Source organism: Carcharhinus amblyrhynchos, chromosome 9 (genome assembly GCF_965287045.1).
Source record: "Carcharhinus amblyrhynchos chromosome 9, sCarAmb.v2.hapA, whole genome shotgun sequence".
NCBI classification, from domain to species: Eukaryota; Metazoa; Chordata; class Chondrichthyes; order Carcharhiniformes; family Carcharhinidae; genus Carcharhinus; species Carcharhinus amblyrhynchos.
This window is the reverse complement of record NC_137332.1, coordinates 3,098,297-3,115,586: the sequence shown is the minus strand read 5'-3', so window position 1 is coordinate 3,115,586 and position 17,290 is coordinate 3,098,297. Positions and strand designations below refer to the sequence as shown.

The window sequence follows — 17,290 nt, the reverse complement described above, 5'->3', positions numbered from 1 at the left end:
ACTCAAGCAGCGTTCCTTTGGGATGTGAAACAATTCCCAAAAATTCACCTAAACGCATGTCATGGAGTAAATGGTCACTACCTGCCTGTTTGTGTGACGGTCACCTGTTTTCTCTCTCCCTGCATATTCCTAAACTGTGGAATGATAACAACTATGAAAGTCTTATTATTGGGCTCTCAGCTTCATGGGTGCCGTGCAGTGACCCCAGCTGCTGTTGAAGCTTCAATATCCAGAGCTCAAGCTTCTGCAACTGATGGCACTTCCTGGACATGTGGTTAGTTAGGATATGTGGAGGAGAGACTTAAGGATTTGGGGTTGTTTTCGCTGGAAAGAAGGCGGCTAAGAGGGGATGTTATTGAAACATATAAGATGATTAGAGGTTTAGATAGGGTGGATAGTGATAGCCTTTTTCCTCGGATGGAGAAATCTAGCACGAGGGGGCATGGCTTTAAATTAAGGGGGGGGTAGTTATAGGACGGATGTCAGGGGTAGGTTCTTTACCCAGAGGGTGGTGAGGGATTGGAATGCCCTGCCTGCTGCAGTTGTAAATGCGTTGGGGGCGTTTAAGAGATCCGTGAATAGGTTTATGGATGGCTCGACAGACTGGAGGGGCTGATTGTGGACAAGTCCCCAGGACCGGATTGAATGCATCCGAGGGTTCTGAAAGAAATGGCGGAGGTTATAGTGGATGCCTTGGTGGTTATTTTCCAGACGTCGCTGGATTCCAGGGAAGTGCCGGAAGATTGGAAAACGGCTAATGTTACGCAGTTGTTTAAGAAGGGTGCCAGGCAAAAGGCGGGGAATTATAGGCCGGTTAGTTTAACGTCTATGGTAGGTAAAATGTTAGAATCCGTCATTAAGGAGGAAATTGCGAGGCATCTTGAAGGGAATTGCTTGATAGGGCAGACGCAACACGGTTTCATTAAAGGGAAGTCGTGTCTGACAAATTTACTGGAGTTCTATGAGGATGTGTCTAGGGCAGTGGATAGAGGAGAGCCGGTGGATGTGGTCTTTCTGGATTTTCAGAAGGCGTTTGACAAGGTACCTCACAAGAGGTTATTGCAGAAGGTCAGGGGACATGGAGTTGGGGGTAGGGTGTTAGCGTGGATAGAGGATTGGTTGTCAAATAGGAGGCAGAGAGTGGGGGTCAATGGGTGCTATGCGGATTGGCGGTTGGTGACTAGTGGAGTGCCCCAGGGGTCGGTGCTGGGGCCTCAGCTATTTACCATTTATATAGATGATCTGGAGGAGGGAACCGAGTGTAGGGTGTTGAAATTTGCTGATGACACCAAGACTGGGGGAAAGGCAAATTGTGCGGAGGGTGTGGAGAGTCTGCAGAAGGATCTAGATAGGCTGGGCGAATGGGCCAGGAACTGGCAAATGGAATTTAATGTTGGCAAGTGTGAGGTGGTCCACTTTGGTAGGAAGAATGGTAGGAAGGACTATTACTTACGTGGCGAAAAACTGCAGCAGGCGACGGTGCAGAGGGACCTCGGGGTCCTTGTGCATGAGTCGCAAAAACCCAGCTTGCAGGTGCAGCAGGTGGTCAGGAAGGCGAATGGGATGCTGGCCTTCATAGCGAGGGGGATTGAATATAAAAGTAGGGAGGTCTTGCTGCAGCTGTATAGGGCATTGGTGAGGCCGCAGCTGGAGTACTGTGTGCAGTTTTGGGCGCCGCACCTGCGCAAGGATATTTTGGCCTTGGAGGGAGTGCAGAGGAGGTTTACTAGGCTGATACCGGAGTTGAGGGGATTGAGCTATGAGGAGAGGCTGAATAAACTAGGCTTGTACTCGTTAGAGTTTAGAAGAATGAGGGAAGATCTCATTGAGACGTATAAGATGATGAATGGGATGGATAGGATAGAGGTGGAGAGACTCTTCCCGCTCAAAAAAGACAGTAGGACTAGGGGGCACAGCCTCAAGATAAAGGGGAGGCGGTTTAGAACGGAGTTGAGGAGGAACTTCTTCACTCAAAGGGTGGTGAATCTCTGGAATTCTCTGCCCGTTGAAGTGGTGGAGGCTGCCTCGCTAAATATTTTTAAGAAGCGGGTTGATGGGTTTTTGATAGGAGAGGGGATTAAGGGTTATGGGGAGAGGGCGGGAAAGTGGAACTGAGACACAACAGATCAGCCATGATCTTATTGAATGGCGGGGCAGGCTCGAAGGGCTAGATGGCCTACTCCCGCTCCTATTTCTTATGTTCTTATGAAAAGGGATTGGTTTAGGTTAGAGGGTCATTGCTTTTTAACTGGTCGGTGCAACATCGTGGACCAAAGGGCCTGTTCTGCGCTGTAATGTTCTATGTTCTATGTGTGTATCCTGGAGTTCCCACATGGCACAGGATGTGCACTGTAGAGGTCAGAGCAGCCAGAACATTTCTTCCACCTAATAATCAACTTTATTAACGCAATAAAAACTTTTCTACTTGAAAACATGATTTGGAGATGAGGTGTTGGACTGGGGTGGGCACGGTAAAAAAATCTTACAACACCAGGTTAAAGTCCACCAGATTTATTTGGAATCGCGAGCTTTCGGAGTGCTGCTCACCACTCCCTGACGAAGGGGCTGCGTTCCAAAAGCTCGTGATTCCAAATAAACCTGTTGGACTTTAATCTGGTGTCGTGAGACTTCTTACTGCGCTTAAGAATAAATGGATGACTTCCCAGCGACTCAGTTCCCCGCTCTTTCTGTCACTTAAACATAGGGAAGATAACTAAATATTTTACTGAAATTTTCTTTTTAAATTTTTATTGTGCTTTGAAAACTAACTGAAGAAATTATCTGTCAGAGTGTTTTTGTTCCTCGGGTGTATTGCTACATCAGAAAGCCCCTTCTTTTGAATGTTCTTTTCTGATAAATTATCGTTTAAATAACATCGGCTTTAAACAGTTCCTTTTTTTATGGAGATTTCTTTTTTTTGTGTCTGTCTATAGCGGAGTTGCCCCACATGAATTACAAATGAGACAAGTCCTAATCACGTATTTCACACTCCTGTGAAGAATGTGATGCTGATGCCAGTTTGAATCATGTTGAGCAGCTTGTGGATTTGACATCCAATCACTTGACATTTAAAGATGAGTTGAAGCAAAGCAGCCTGGTCTCAGCCCAATACATTCTCTTTGAATATGCGCCAAAGCATTAAAAACACGAGTGGAACCGTCCACTGATCACCAGAAGGTTACTCGTGACTGTTAGATGTTGCAGATGAACTGAGGAACAAGTTCAGTCGTCACGGGCCCCAGCCGAGAGCACATTCCATCCAAACTGTTTGTGGCTCAGTTCAAAGCCTCTGGTAATATCCTCGGAGGTTGTATTTTTAACCGTGTCCCCGTCGCTGTGTTTGAGGCAACCGAGGATCTCTGGAATTAAACACAGGAGGATAATTAGAAAAACCAACAGGATTAACCATTGACTCTGTCAACACTTCCCGCTGCCTGGGCAAAGCAGCCAGCGTAATTAAGGACCCCACGCACCCCGGACATTCTCTCTCCCACCTTCTTCCATCGGGAAAAAGATACAAAAGTCTGAGGTCACGTACCAACCGACTCAAGAACAGCTTCTTCCCTGCTGCTGTCAGACTTTTAAATGGACTTCCCTCGCATTAAGTTGATCTTTCTCTACACCCTAGCTATGACTGTAACACTACACTCTGCACCCTCTCGTTTCCTTCTCTCTGAACGGTATGCTTTGTCTGTATAGCGCGCAAGAAACAATACTCTTTACTGTATGTTAATATATGTGACAATAATAAATCAAATCAAATCATCAAGGTCAGAATGCAATGAGTGAATCCACAACCAAGGCCAAATGTGATTGAAGTGAACCTCTCAGCACAGACACGTAACAGTACAGTGCAGCACAGGCCTGTAATCAGACAATGCAGCACAGACCTGTAACTGCACAGTGCAGCGCAGACCCATAACAGTACAGCGCAGCACAGGCCTGTAATCAGACAATGCAACACAGACCCGTAACTGCACAGTGCAGCACAGGCCTGTAATCCTACAGCGCAGCACAGGCCTGTAACCGGACAATGCAACACAGGCCTGTAACCGTGCAGTGCAGCGAGAGCCCCAGTCTCTGAGGGCAAACACCTCACAAAATCTGACTGCAGTAATCCAGGCGGGTGGACAGGAATGGAAGGCGCTGCTGTAAGTAGGATAATGATGCTTGCAGTCCTTTGTAATCAGCTAAGTAATATTCCTGTGGTATTTGGAACATTCTGTCCAGTGGATGCACATCAGACACATTGCCTAAAAAGCCCTGTTAATAATCTCTGACACGCTGTAATGGTTTTTACACTCGGAGTGTGTTCTCATTCGAGACTATCTGCCCAATGCAGCAATCATCGTTTCACAGCTTGTCGGGTAATAACTCTCCCGTCTCTCCCTCAGACCAGCTTCTGTTCCTCATCCCATCGTCCTGTTGAGGGTGAAGGCGACACGGGTAGATACCAGGATCTGAACAGAAAGACAGTTTTCTCAGCACCTTTCACAGCCTCTGGCTGTCCCCAAGCATTTTGCAGCCAATGAGATACTTACTGGAGAATACTCACTGCTCTAATGTAGGAAAGACAGTGGCCAATTTGTGCACAGCAAGATCCCACTAATAGCCGTGCCTTAATGATCAGATAGTTAACTCTTCCCGATGTTCACTGGGAGATAAAGATTGGCCAGAGAGAGAACTCTCTGCAAAAACCAGATTTAAACAAGCGCCTTAATCTCAGCCTCATTTCTCCTCAATCAACTCGGTGATTACTGAGGCTGAAAGAGCGATAAATAAAAACCCAGCAACAAAGAACATTCCCACTGAGTACAGCACGGGGGAGGAGGGAGAGAGAGAGAGGGAAGGAGAAAGAGGAGAGAGAGAGAGAAAGAGAGGGAGGAGGGGGGCGAGAGGGAGAGAAAGAGAGGAGTGGAAAGAGAGAGACAGCGAGAAAAAGAGAGAGGAAGGAGGAGAGAGAGAGAGAAAGAGTGAGAGAGGAGGCAAGAGAAAGAGGGGAGAAGAGAGAGAAAGAGACAGAGGAAGGTAAAGAGAGGGGGCGAGAGAGAGGAAAGGAGAAGAGAGGGGAAGTGAAAGAGAGAGGAAGAGGGGAAAGGAGAGAGGGAGAGAGGAGGGGAGAGAGAGAGAAAGAGAGAGCGAGAAGGAGAGAGAGAGAGAGCGAGGAAGAGAGAGAAAGAGAGAGAGGGAAGGAGAGAGAGAAAGAGAGACAGGAGGGGAGAGAGAAAGAGTGAGAGAGGAGGGGGCAGAAGACTATTTACAAGTTTAGGATGCCCAAGGTGCATCATAGTCAATGAGATACTTTTGAAAGATTGCCGTTCTGTGGGAATTACAGTGATGACTTTCTGGAGAATTCCGTGTCCATGCAGGGCAATGGGTTAACGAGCAGGTACGCCTGTTTGAGTGCTATTGGATGAGGGATAGGTATTGGACCCAGGACAGTGAGAGAGAAATCCCCTGCGTGGCCCACATACACCTTAGTGATCCTGAGGGGATCCTCAGGTCAGCCCACGCAGCAGCCTGTCAGTGCAGTGTTCCCCCGGGATATATCCCCAGGTCTGGAATTGCAGGCCTGTACCCTCTGACTCCGAGCTGGAAGTTAGCAGAGAGCTGTGTGATAGGGCCTTCAAACAGCGAAACAGTGAGTCAGCTCTGGGATTGAGTGGATCCAAGCCTCACTCTGACTCCTTCAATCTCAGATATCCAATGCTGCATCATCAGAGGCACATAAGAACATAAGAACATAAGAAATAGGAGCAGGAGTAGGCCATCTGGCCCTTCGAGCCTGCCCCGCCATTCAATAAGATCATGGCTGATCTGTCGTGGCTCAGTTCCACTTTCCCGCCCTCTCCCCATAACCCTTAATCCCCTCTCTTATCAAAAACCCATCAACCCGCTTCTTAAAAATATTTAGCGAGGTAGCCTCCACCACTTCAACGGGCAGAGAATTCCAGATATTCACTGTGGGCACCACAGGGCCCACTGCTGAAAGGTCAAATCACAGCCTCCTCTGTCCGTGTCCACACAGACATTCCCAAAACCAAAACACGGCAAATACTGGAAATCTGAAACATCCTGGAAATACTCTGCAAGAGAGAAACAGAGTGAACATCTCAGCCCAAAAATCACCTTCCATCAGAATCTGATCTGATTTATTATTGTCACATGTATTAATATCCAGTGAAAAGTATTGTTTCTTGCGCACTATACAGACAAAGCATACCGTTCATAGAGAAGGAAAGGAGAGAGTGCAGAATGTAGTGTTACAGTCACAGCTCAGGTGTAGAGAAAGATCAACTTAATGCGAGGTAGGTCCATTCAAAAGTCTGACAGCAGCAGGGAAGAAGCTGTTCTTGAGTCGGTCGGTACGGGACCTCAGACTTTTGTATCTTTTTCCCGAAGGAAGAAGGTGGAAGAGAGAAAGCCCTGAGTGTACGGGGTCCTTAATTATGCCTTTTCCAAGGCAGTGAGAAGCGTAGACAGAGTCAACGGATGGGAGGCTGGTTTGTGTGATGGACTGGGCTGCATTCAAGTTTCTTGCGCTCTTGGGCAGAGCAGGAGCTGTGACACAGCCAGGAAGAATGCTTTCTACGGTGCATCTGTAAAAGCTGCTGCGTGGGATCTTGCTGTGTGTAAAATGGCTGCCATGATCGCTAGCCGTGACTGGACTCCAACAGTTGAATGAAGTCTTCCGTTGCAAAGTGTTTCGGGCTGTCTCCTGGAGGTGCGATGAGGCACAGTGTGTTTGCACAGAGTGTCCTGCACGTTACTGTCACAGATTTAACTCAGCTGGCTGCTCACTATACAATTCAACACTGATTACACTCCCTCCCACAGTCACACTAAAACTAAATGCTGCGCAGGAGTACTTGCCTAGGTTTATTTTTTAAACTTATCGCTGACTAAAGTTTAATAGCTTTGGATTTGAGTTCCACTTTGATGGTTACAGAAAGTGCGTCCACATTACAGCTGTGTGTTATTAAGTAATAGACACCCATTGTTTGTAAGGGATTTGGTTAATGCTTTGTTGGTTCATTTATTAAGACTAAGATGGTGGCACAGTGGTGAGGTCACTGGACTAGTAATCCACAGGCTCACGCTAATGCTCTGGGAGTCACAGGTTCAAATCCCACCGTGGCAACTGGTGGAATTTAAGTTGAGTTAATAAATCTGGAATATAAAGCTGATCTGAGTAATGACAACCATGAAACTTATCATCAATTGTTGGAAAAACCCATCTGGTTCACTGATGTTCTCTGGGGAAGGGAATCTGCTGTCCTTACCCAGTCTGGCCTAGATGTGACTCCAGAACCACAGCAATGTAACTAACTCTGAACTGGCTGAGTGAGACACTCAGTTCAAGGTCGGTCAGGGATTGACAGCAAAATCCACATTCCATGTAATTTTTTTTTTAAAAAAAGGCGCGTGAGAATAATTATATATAAATATAAAGATTGAAGACATCTGTGTGTTCTACTCAAAACAAAACTAGGCTGGATCAGACAAGGGGAGATTGGTTCAAGCTGAGGGGCAGGAGGTGAGGGGGGGATATGAAGAAAACCTTCTTTCCCCAGGGGGTGGTGAGGGTCTGGAATGCGCTGCCTGGGAGGGTGGTGGGGGCGGGATGCCTCACATCCTTTAAAAAGTACCTGGATGAGCACTTGGCACATCAGCGCATTCAGGGCTTTGGGCCAAGTGCTGGTGAATGGGATTCAGTAAGTTAGATGTTTCTCACGTTTCAGTGTAGACTTGATGGGCCAAAGGTCCTCTTCTGCCCCGTGTGATTTTGTAATTCCCCTTCTAGTGATGTCATGAAAGCAAAGAGTCGGGGTAAATGGGTGTTTTTCTGGTTGGTGATCAGTGACAGCAAAATGGACTATTATTTAAATGTTAAAAAGTTACAGCATGCTGCTGTACAGAGGGACCTGGGTGTCCTTGTGCAGGAATCTCAAATCCTTGGTGTTGATAAATCGAAGGAGATAGTGATCAACTTCAGAAAGTGTGGAGGAGAACATGCCCCTCTCTACATCAACGGGGACAAAGTAGAAATGGCCAAAAGCTTCAAGTTTTTAGGTGTCCAGATCACCAACAACCTGTCCTAGTCCCCCCATGCTGACACTATAGTTAAGAAAGCCCCACCAATGCCTCTACTTTCTCAGAAGACTAAGGAAATTTGGCATGTCAGCTACAACTCTCACCAACTTTTACAGATGCCCCATAGAAAGCATTCTTTCTGGTTGTATCACAGCTCGGTCTGGGCTCCTGCTCTGCCCAAGACCACAAGAAGCTACAAAAGGTTGTGAATGTAGCCCAATCCATTACGCAAACCAGCCTCCCATCCATTGACTCTGTCTACACTTCCCACTGCCTCGGCAAAGCAGCCAGCATAATTAAGGACCCGAAACACCCCGGACATTCTCTCTTTCAGCTTCTTCCGTCAGGAAAAAGATACAAAAGTCTGAGATCATGTACCGACCGACTCAAGAACAGCTTCTTCCCTGCTGCTGTCAGACTTTTGAATGGACTTACCTTGCATTAAGTTGATCTTTCTCTACACCCCAACTGTGACTGTAACACTACATTCTGCAGTCTCTTTTCCTTCTCTATGAAGAGTATGCTTTGTCTGTATAGCATGTCAAGAAGCAGCACTTTTCACAATATACTCATCCATGTGACAACAATAAATCAAATCAAATCAAATCAAAAAGTTGGTTTGCAGGTACAGTGGGTAATTAAGAAGGCAAATGGAATTTTGTCCTTCATTGCTAGAGGGATGGAGTTTAAAAACAGTGAGGTTATGTTGCAGCTGTATAAGGTGCTGGTGAGGCCACACCTGGAGTTACTGTGTACAGTTTTGGTCTCCTTACTTAGAACATAGAACATAGAACATTACAGCACAAACAGGCCCTTCGGCCCATGAGTTGCGCCGATCACATCAACACCTACCAACCTACAGACCTATCTATAACCCTCAATCTCATTAAACCCCATATACTCATCCAGAAGTCTTTTAAAAGACCCCAGCGAGTTCGCCTCCACCACCACTGACGGCAGCCGATTCCATTCACTCACCACCCTCTGAGTGAAAAACTTACCCCTAACATCACTTCTGTACTTTCCTCCCCGCACCTTAAATCTGTGTCCTCTCGTAGCGACCATTTCAACCCGGGGAAATAGCCTCTGAGAATCCACCCTATCTATTCATAGAACATAGAACATTACAGCGCAGAACAGGCCCTTCGGCCCACGATGTTGCGCCGACCAGTTACAAAACAATGACCCACTAGCCTATACCAATCCCTTCTCGTCCATAAACCTATCCACGGATCTCTTAAATGCCCCCAAACTAGGCGCATTTACAACTGCAGCAGGCAGGGCATTCCAATCCCTCACCACCCTCTGGGTAAAGAACCTACCCCTGACGTCCGTCCTATAGCTACCCCCCCTTAATTTAAAGCCATGCCCCCTCGTGCTAGATTTCTCCATCAGAGGAAAAAGGCTATTACTATCCACCCTATCTAAACCTCTAATCATCTTATATGTTTCTATAAGATCCCCTCTTAGCCGCCTTCTTTCCAGCGAAAACAACCCCAAATCCCTCAGCCTCTCCTCATAGGACCTCCCCTCCATACCAGGCAACATCCTGGTAAACCTCCTCTGCACCCTCTCCAAAGCCTCCACATCCTTCCTGTAATGTGGGGACCAGAACTGCACACAGTACTCCAAGTGCGGCCGCACCAGAGTTGTGTACAGTTGCAACATGACGCTGCGACTCCTAAATTCAATCCCCCTACCAATAAACGCCAAGACACCGTATGCCTTCTTAACAACCTTATCTGCTTGACTCCCAACTTTCAGGGATCTATGTACACATACACCTAGATCCCTCTGCTCATCCACACTATTCAAAGTCCTCCCGTTAGCCCTATACTCGACACATCTGTTATTCCTACCAAAGTGAATTACCTCACACTTCTCCGCATTAAACTCCATCCGCCACCTCTCGGCCCAGCTCTGCAACCTGTCTAAGTCTTCCTGCAAACTATGACACCCTTCATCACTATCTACCACACCTCCGACTTTGGTGTCATCAGCAAATTTACTAATCCACCCAACTATACCCTCGTCCAGATCATTAATAAAGATTACAAACAACAGTGGCCCCAAAACAGATCCCTGAGGCACACCACTCGTAACCGAATTCCATGATGAATATTCACCATCAACCACCACCCTCTGTCTCCTATCCGCTAGCCAATTCCTGATCCAATTCCCTAGATCACCCTCAATCCCATACATCTGCATTTTCTGCAGAAGCCTACCATGGTGAACCTTATCAAACGCCTTACTAAAATCCATATATACCACGTCAACTGCCTTACCCCCATCCACCTCTTTGGTCACTTTCTCAAAAAACTCAATAAGGTTAGTGGTTCCTCTCAACATTTTATAAACTTCTATCAGGTCGCCTCTCAACCTTCGTCTCTCCAGGGAAAAGAGTCCCAGCTCCCTCAACCTAACTTCATAAGGCATGCCTCCCAGTCCAGGCAACATCCTTGTAAATCTCCTCTGTACCCTCTCAATAGCTTCTACATCTTTCCTATAGTGAGGCGACCAGAACTGCGCACAATACTCTAAATGAGGCCTGACAAGGGTCTTATAAAGTTGCAGCATTACCTCCCGACTCCTAAACTCAATCCCTCGATTAATGAAGGCCAGTACACCATACGCCTTCTTGACCACCTCCTCCACCTGCGAGGCCGATTTAAGAGTCCTGTGGACCCGGACCCCTAGATCCTTCTGCTTTTCAACACTACTAAGACTCCTGCCCTTGATAGTGTACTCGTTCATCCCGTTGGTTCTGCCAAAATGGACGAGTACACATTTATCCGCATTGAAGTCCATCTGCCACTTCTCCGCCCAGTCCTGCATCCTATCTATGTCCTGCTGCAACTTTTGCCATCCTTCCAGACCATCCACAACACCACCGACCTTAGTGTCATCAGCGAACTTACTTACCCATCCCTCCACTTCCTCATCCAGGTCATTTATGAAAATGACAAACAACAAGGGTCCCAGAACAGATCCTTGAGGCACTCCGCTGGTGACTGACCTCCATTCAGAAAAAGCCCCATCCCTTACTTGAGAAAGGATATACTGGCACTGGAGGGGGTGCAGAGGAGATTCACTAGGTTGATTCCGGAGTTGAGAGGGTTGGTTTATGAGGAGAGACTGAGTAGACTGGGGCTTTACTCATTGGAATTCAGAAGAATGAGGGGAGATCTTATAGAAACATCTAAGATTATGAAGGGAATAGATAAGATAGAAGCAGGGAAGTTGTTTCCACTGGTGGGTGAAACTAGAACTAGGGGGCATGGCCTCAAAATAAGGGGGAGCAGATTTAGGACTGAGTTGAGGAGGGACTTCTTCACACAAAGGGATGTGAATCTGTGGAATTCCCTGCCCAGTTGAGGCTCCCTCATTGAATGTTTTTAAGGCAAGGATAGATAGATTTTTGAACAGTAAAGGAATTAAGGGTTATGGTGAGTGGGCGGGTAAGTGGAGCTGAGTCCACAAAAAGATCTTATTGAATGGTGGAGCAGGCTCCTAATTCTTATGTTCTTCAGTTCTTATCTCATTCTGCTAACCTGTAAAGAGATCTTACAGCATTCCCCTTTCTTCTCAAAGATACTTCCCCACCCACCCCCATTGCAATAAAGAATAACAATTTTCAATCTATATTCATGTTTAGTTAATAATACATAAGTTTGGAGCACTAATAAAGCTAAAGAGTTTCCAGTGTGTTGGGATAATCTGCTGTTACACACAGAGCTTGTATTAGGCCCTTGTCTGAGGCATTAATTGTTCGCAGTATCCTGTGTGGTTGTCTTTCTTGGATGTTATTCCTGGTTTAATGGGGATCTTGTCCTCGATGCAATGAGACTGGATGGAGACTGAGTGGGCCTGACTTGTCCTCAGTGCCGCCTCACCATTGTGCGTGATGACATCACAGGAGCTTCCTTCTGAATGAATCCTCGTCATCTCCGCACTGGTCGCCGGGGATTTTCCGTGGGATCCCAACTGTAAACTTGGGAATTCCACATCTGCATTTTATCACTCACATTCATCACCTTATCTTGTAATTTTAAACGTTGCAGTCTAGTTTCTAAGGGAGTAGAATGGGTCAGACGATCGGGATACAGCTGCCGGCATCTGAGTTTCCCACAAGATTGACGGTGTGAAACATTCGCTCTTTGTCATCTCATTGTGCGATCATATCCTTCCTATAGTGAGATGACCAGAGCTGTACACACTGTTCCAGCTCCAACATAACCTCTGTAAGGAGAGAAAAGAGCTGACGTTTCGAATCCAGTCATCTGAACTCTCTGTTTTCTCTCCTTACAGATGCTGCCAGACCTGCTGAGATTTTCCAGCGTTTTCTCTTTTGGTTTCAGATTCCAGCATCCGCAGTAATTTGCTTTTATCCAACATAACCTCCCTGCTCTTACACTCGATACCACGACTGATAAAGACAAGGGTCCCGTTTGTCGTCTTAACAACCCGATTACATCCAGTGTGCGTCCGCAGTGTGTGAGTGGACTGGCTAAACTGGATCCTTTAAATAAGGAAGGCTGAAGTAAAGTCAGAGAAGGTGGCCGTGCTGTTTGTCGCAGGTTTGGTGATGGTAACGTGTTGAAATCATTAAAAGGAATAGTAATTTGGTGTAAAGTAGCCAGGGTGAATCTCTGTCTGTCTCAGCACTGATGTGACATTGACTGAAACATCTTTACTCTGAAGTAAGGCTTCAGTGAAAAAGGTCAAATGGGTGTGAAGTGTGATAAATGGGAGATCTGTAGATTAGTAATTTACACAGTCAGGCCATTATTGTATTATTTTCAAATCTATCATCTTTAGACAGAATGTTAAAGAGGTGTTAATGCGAGGGATAGGAATAGAAAGGAGAAGAGAGGCAATCATTACCAAACTGCAGTAACAATTTGCACATCCCTCTGGCTATAGGTTGAGGATTTTGATCATGGATAGAGGGGACTGATGGGGAATTATTGCTGCAAGGTATAAATGTAATATTTGTAAAAGTAGAGGGAATGCCACAGTGGGATAATTAGTGAATCTTCCACTGGCGAGGAACTTTAATGAACCAAAGTCTGGGATTTTCTTCTACAAAGCAAATATTTGAATTCCACGCGTGCAGGAAGCTGCCATTGGTTATAATAAAGGTAACAAAGTAATTATCGGTCCAATAACAGAGACCGGGACAGAGACAGAGCTGAGATTGCCAGCCACAGACAGTGGGGAAGAATTTGCCACTGATGAATTCCAGATTGTGTGTGAAAATTTGAATATTCTCACGACGACAGCAGAAAGTCTTTCCGGCGGGAGATTTTGGAGCTATCTCGCTGCGATCTTCAAAATGCGATCTTCTCATTTCAGATGGTTGGGGTGAGAGACAATTCATCCATCGCAGGAATCTGAAAATACTTTCAATGACGTGGGCCATCCCCTGACTTTGGAATAGACGCTGTGTGATTTCAAGAAGAAATTGGATACAGCTCTTGGGCCTCAAGGGATGGAGGGATATGGGAGCAAGTGGAGGGATCGGGATGTTGAATTCGTAGATCAGCTGTGATCAAAATGAATGGCAGAGTAGTCTCGACGGGCTGAATGGCCTCCTGCTTCTAGTTTCTATGTTTTTATTACTTTTTGCAGAACGTTTTATTGCCGGGCAGATGGAGAGGAGAACAATGTTTCAGATATAATCAGTGGAGCTGTGGAGAATTGAATCAGACCATGAGAAATAGATTTAGCCCCGGGACATGGTGAGTTAGAAAAGAGAAAAGCAGAAGGAATTGGCACGGTTGGCAAAATGATAATCTCACAAAACGGGAACGTTCCACATGGCTCCCTGCCATTGGTTTCACATTGCCGAATCCTGAACGGATGATGGAAGCCAAGAATGCACGAACACATTTGTCAAGAACGTTCCAGACTTGCACAAGCAATCGATTGTGACAGAGACAAATAGGCTTACTGAGGCCAGACCAAGTGATAGCAAACCCCAGGCTAGGGCCATTCGTCAAAAACTGGTACAAGGTGGCAGACACTCCAGAAGAGGCAAGTGAGCGGAAGGAAGAGAGGGAAGGATTGGAAAGACCACAGCAAAGTAGGAAAGAAACTGGTGGAATGTACAGGGGGCAGACGAGCAGATCCACGGAATGGTCGACAGAAGTAAAAATGTGAAAATCCCAGGAAACGTAGGCTTGGTACAGGCAGTGAGCCTCACGGTAATCACAGCCCAAGGGAAAGGTCAGGATCTTGTGAAGATAAATCTAATCACAGGAAGGACATGTTGAGGAGTGGAGTCCGGATAGAAAGAGGAGATCTAGTTGGATGTAGTTTAACAAGGGCAAGAAACAAAGGATGAGTGAGGAGCAACTGAAAGGTTAAGAGCCTCAACGATAGAAAAGCTTGAATGGCAGCAAACAAATTTAGTGATAAATTGGTAAAGGAGGCAAAACAAAAAGAATTTGGCAGTGATAGTGTTTGGTGTTTACATGGAGGAGGTTCCAGATAAAGAGTAACTAGCATGGACAGAGAAAGGACTTCCCCGTGGTGCATGTGATGTTAAAAACAGACTTATAGCCTGGGGATTTGTGGAACAACTGGCCAGGAGCAAAGAATAAGGGAAAGTACAGCACAGGAACAGGCCCTCCAAACCTGTGCCAAACATGATGCTTTAACTAAACTAAAGATAACTTTCTGCCCTCACTCGGTCCGTATCCCTCTATTCCCTCCCTATTCATGGACCCATCTGGATACCTGTTAAATGTTGCTAATGTGCCTGTTTCCATCGCCTCCTCTGGCAGCGCGTTCCAGGCACCCACCCCTCTCTGTATGAAAATCCTCCCCCGCACATCCCCCTTAACCTTCCCCCCTCTCAGCTTGAACCTGTGCCCCCGTGTAACTGACACATCCACCCTGGGGAAAAGCCTCTGACTCTCCACCCTGTCTGTGCCTCTCATCATTTTGTGGACCTGTATCAGGTCAACCATCAGCCTCTAGCAGTGAAAACAATCCTAGTTTATTCAACCTCTCCTCAGAGTCAACACCCTCGAGTCCAGGCAACATCCTGGTGAACCTTCTTTGAACCTTCTCTCCAAAACATCAATGTCCTTCTTTGATATGATTTGATTTATTATTGTCACATATACTAACATACAGTGAAAAGTATTGTTTCTTGCACGTTATACAGACAAAGCATACTGTTCATAGAGAAGGGAGGCTGGAATTGATTTGTGCCGTGACTAACCTTTCAAAGCTCTTCATATTGTTGGATGTCATAGTCACTAAGGCACGCTATTTGGCTTTTCTTAGGTACCGGGATGATGGTTGTTTTCTGGTAGTGTGGTGACCAGAACTGCACACAATCTTCCAAATGTAGCCAAGGTTTTATAAAGCTGCAACGTGATTTCCCAACTCCTGTATTCAATGTCCCAGCTGATGAAGACAAGTGTGCCATATACCTTCTTAATCACCTTGGTCACCTGTGTTGGCATTTAAAGTTTAACTTTAAAGTTGTAAAGTTTATTTATTAGGGTCACAAGTAGGCTTACATTAACACTGCAATGAAGTTACTGTGAAAATCCCCTTGTCGCTACACTCCGCGCCTGTTGGGGTACATTGAGGGAGGATTTAGCACGGCCAATGTATCTAACCAGCACGTCTTTCAGACTGTGGGAGGAAGCAGGATCCCCGGAGGAGATCCATACAGACACGGAAGAACGTGCAGACTCGGCACAAACAGTGACCCAAGCTGGGAATCGAGCCTGGCTCCCTGGTGCTGTGAGGCAGCACAGCTAACCACTGTGCCATGTGCCACCCAATTCTAGGGAACTGTGGACCTGCATGCCCAGATCCCTCTGTAACGTTCTTAAGGGTTCTGCCATTTACAGTGTAATTCCCATCTAAATTTGATCCTCCAAAACAGATCTTCTCACCTTTGTCCGGATTAAACTCCATCGGCCATTTCTGTGCTCAAGTCTCCAATCTATCTATATTCTGTTGTATCCTCTGACAATCCCCAAATCCACCAATCTTCATGTCATCTGCAAACTTACTATTACATTACCTTTACATTTTCCTCCAGATCATTTATATATACTGCAAACAAACTGAGGTCCCAGCACTGATCCCTGGGGAACACCGCTAGTTACAGGTCTCCATTCTGAAAAACACCCTACCACCGCTAATCTATGTCATCTATAACCAAGCTAATTCTGTACCCAACTAGCTAGCCCACCCCAAATTTCATGTGATTTTTAGTTTTTGTACCAGTCTGCTATGTGGGATCTTGTCAAACGTGTTACCGAAGTCCATATAAACTACATCCACAGCCCTTCCCTCATCAATTATCTTTGCCATGAAATTTAATCAAGTGGGTGAGACTGACCTTTCCCGTACAAAACCTTGCTGCCTATCACTATCTAGTTCCTTTTCTTCCAAATGTGCAGATATCCTGTCCCTCAGTATCTTCTCCAAAGGCTTCCTCAGCACTGACATCAGGCTCACCAGCCTCTCGTTCCTTGGATTATCCCTGCTTCCTTTCTTAAACAAGGGAACACCACTGGCTATTCTCCACTCCTCTGGAATCTCACCTGTGGTCAATGAGGATGTGAAGATACCTGTTAAGGTCCAGCTTTTCTCCCCTTGCCTCCTGCAGTAACCTGGGATCGATCCCATCCGGCCCCGGGGACTTGTCTACCTTAATGCAATTTAGGATACTCAACACTTCCTCCTTCCTTTGGAAGTTAGCATGAACTCTCCAACAGCCGGACTGTGAAAGGCAAAATACTGCAGATGCTGGAATCTGAAACAAAAGCAGAAAATGCTGGAAAATCTCAGCAGGTCTGACAGCGTCTGTGGAGAGAGAATAGAGCCAATGTTTTGAGCCAAGGTTGACTCTACATATGCTGTCAGACCCGCAGAGGTTTTCCAGTATTCTCTGTTTTGCTGGAGCAGGAAAAGTACATTTGAAGATTTTCCCAGCACCGTTAGTGAGATACTCGAGGGAATGTAAATACATTGATGTCAAATTTGTATCAAAGCAAGGGGACAGATTCAGAGAGAGGTCCTGCAGTAGAAGTTGGAGATATGGAAGGGGAGTTATGGATAAAAGCAGCAGAGATTACCAATCGTGCGAAGGAAAGAAGTTGAAATCTCTACCAATTCTAGCCATAACTCCAGGACTACAGCACGTGTGTTGCCACAGCAA

The 17,290-nt window shown here is 46.1% G+C and overlaps 1 protein-coding gene across 5 annotated transcripts in view; it reads left to right on the top strand.

The window, feature by feature from the left end:
* The window catches only part of slc44a5b (solute carrier family 44 member 5b), a 273,622-nt gene that overhangs the window by 160,773 nt on the left and 95,559 nt on the right, over window positions 1-17,290 (top strand). The gene's annotated exons all lie outside the window — the stretch shown is intronic.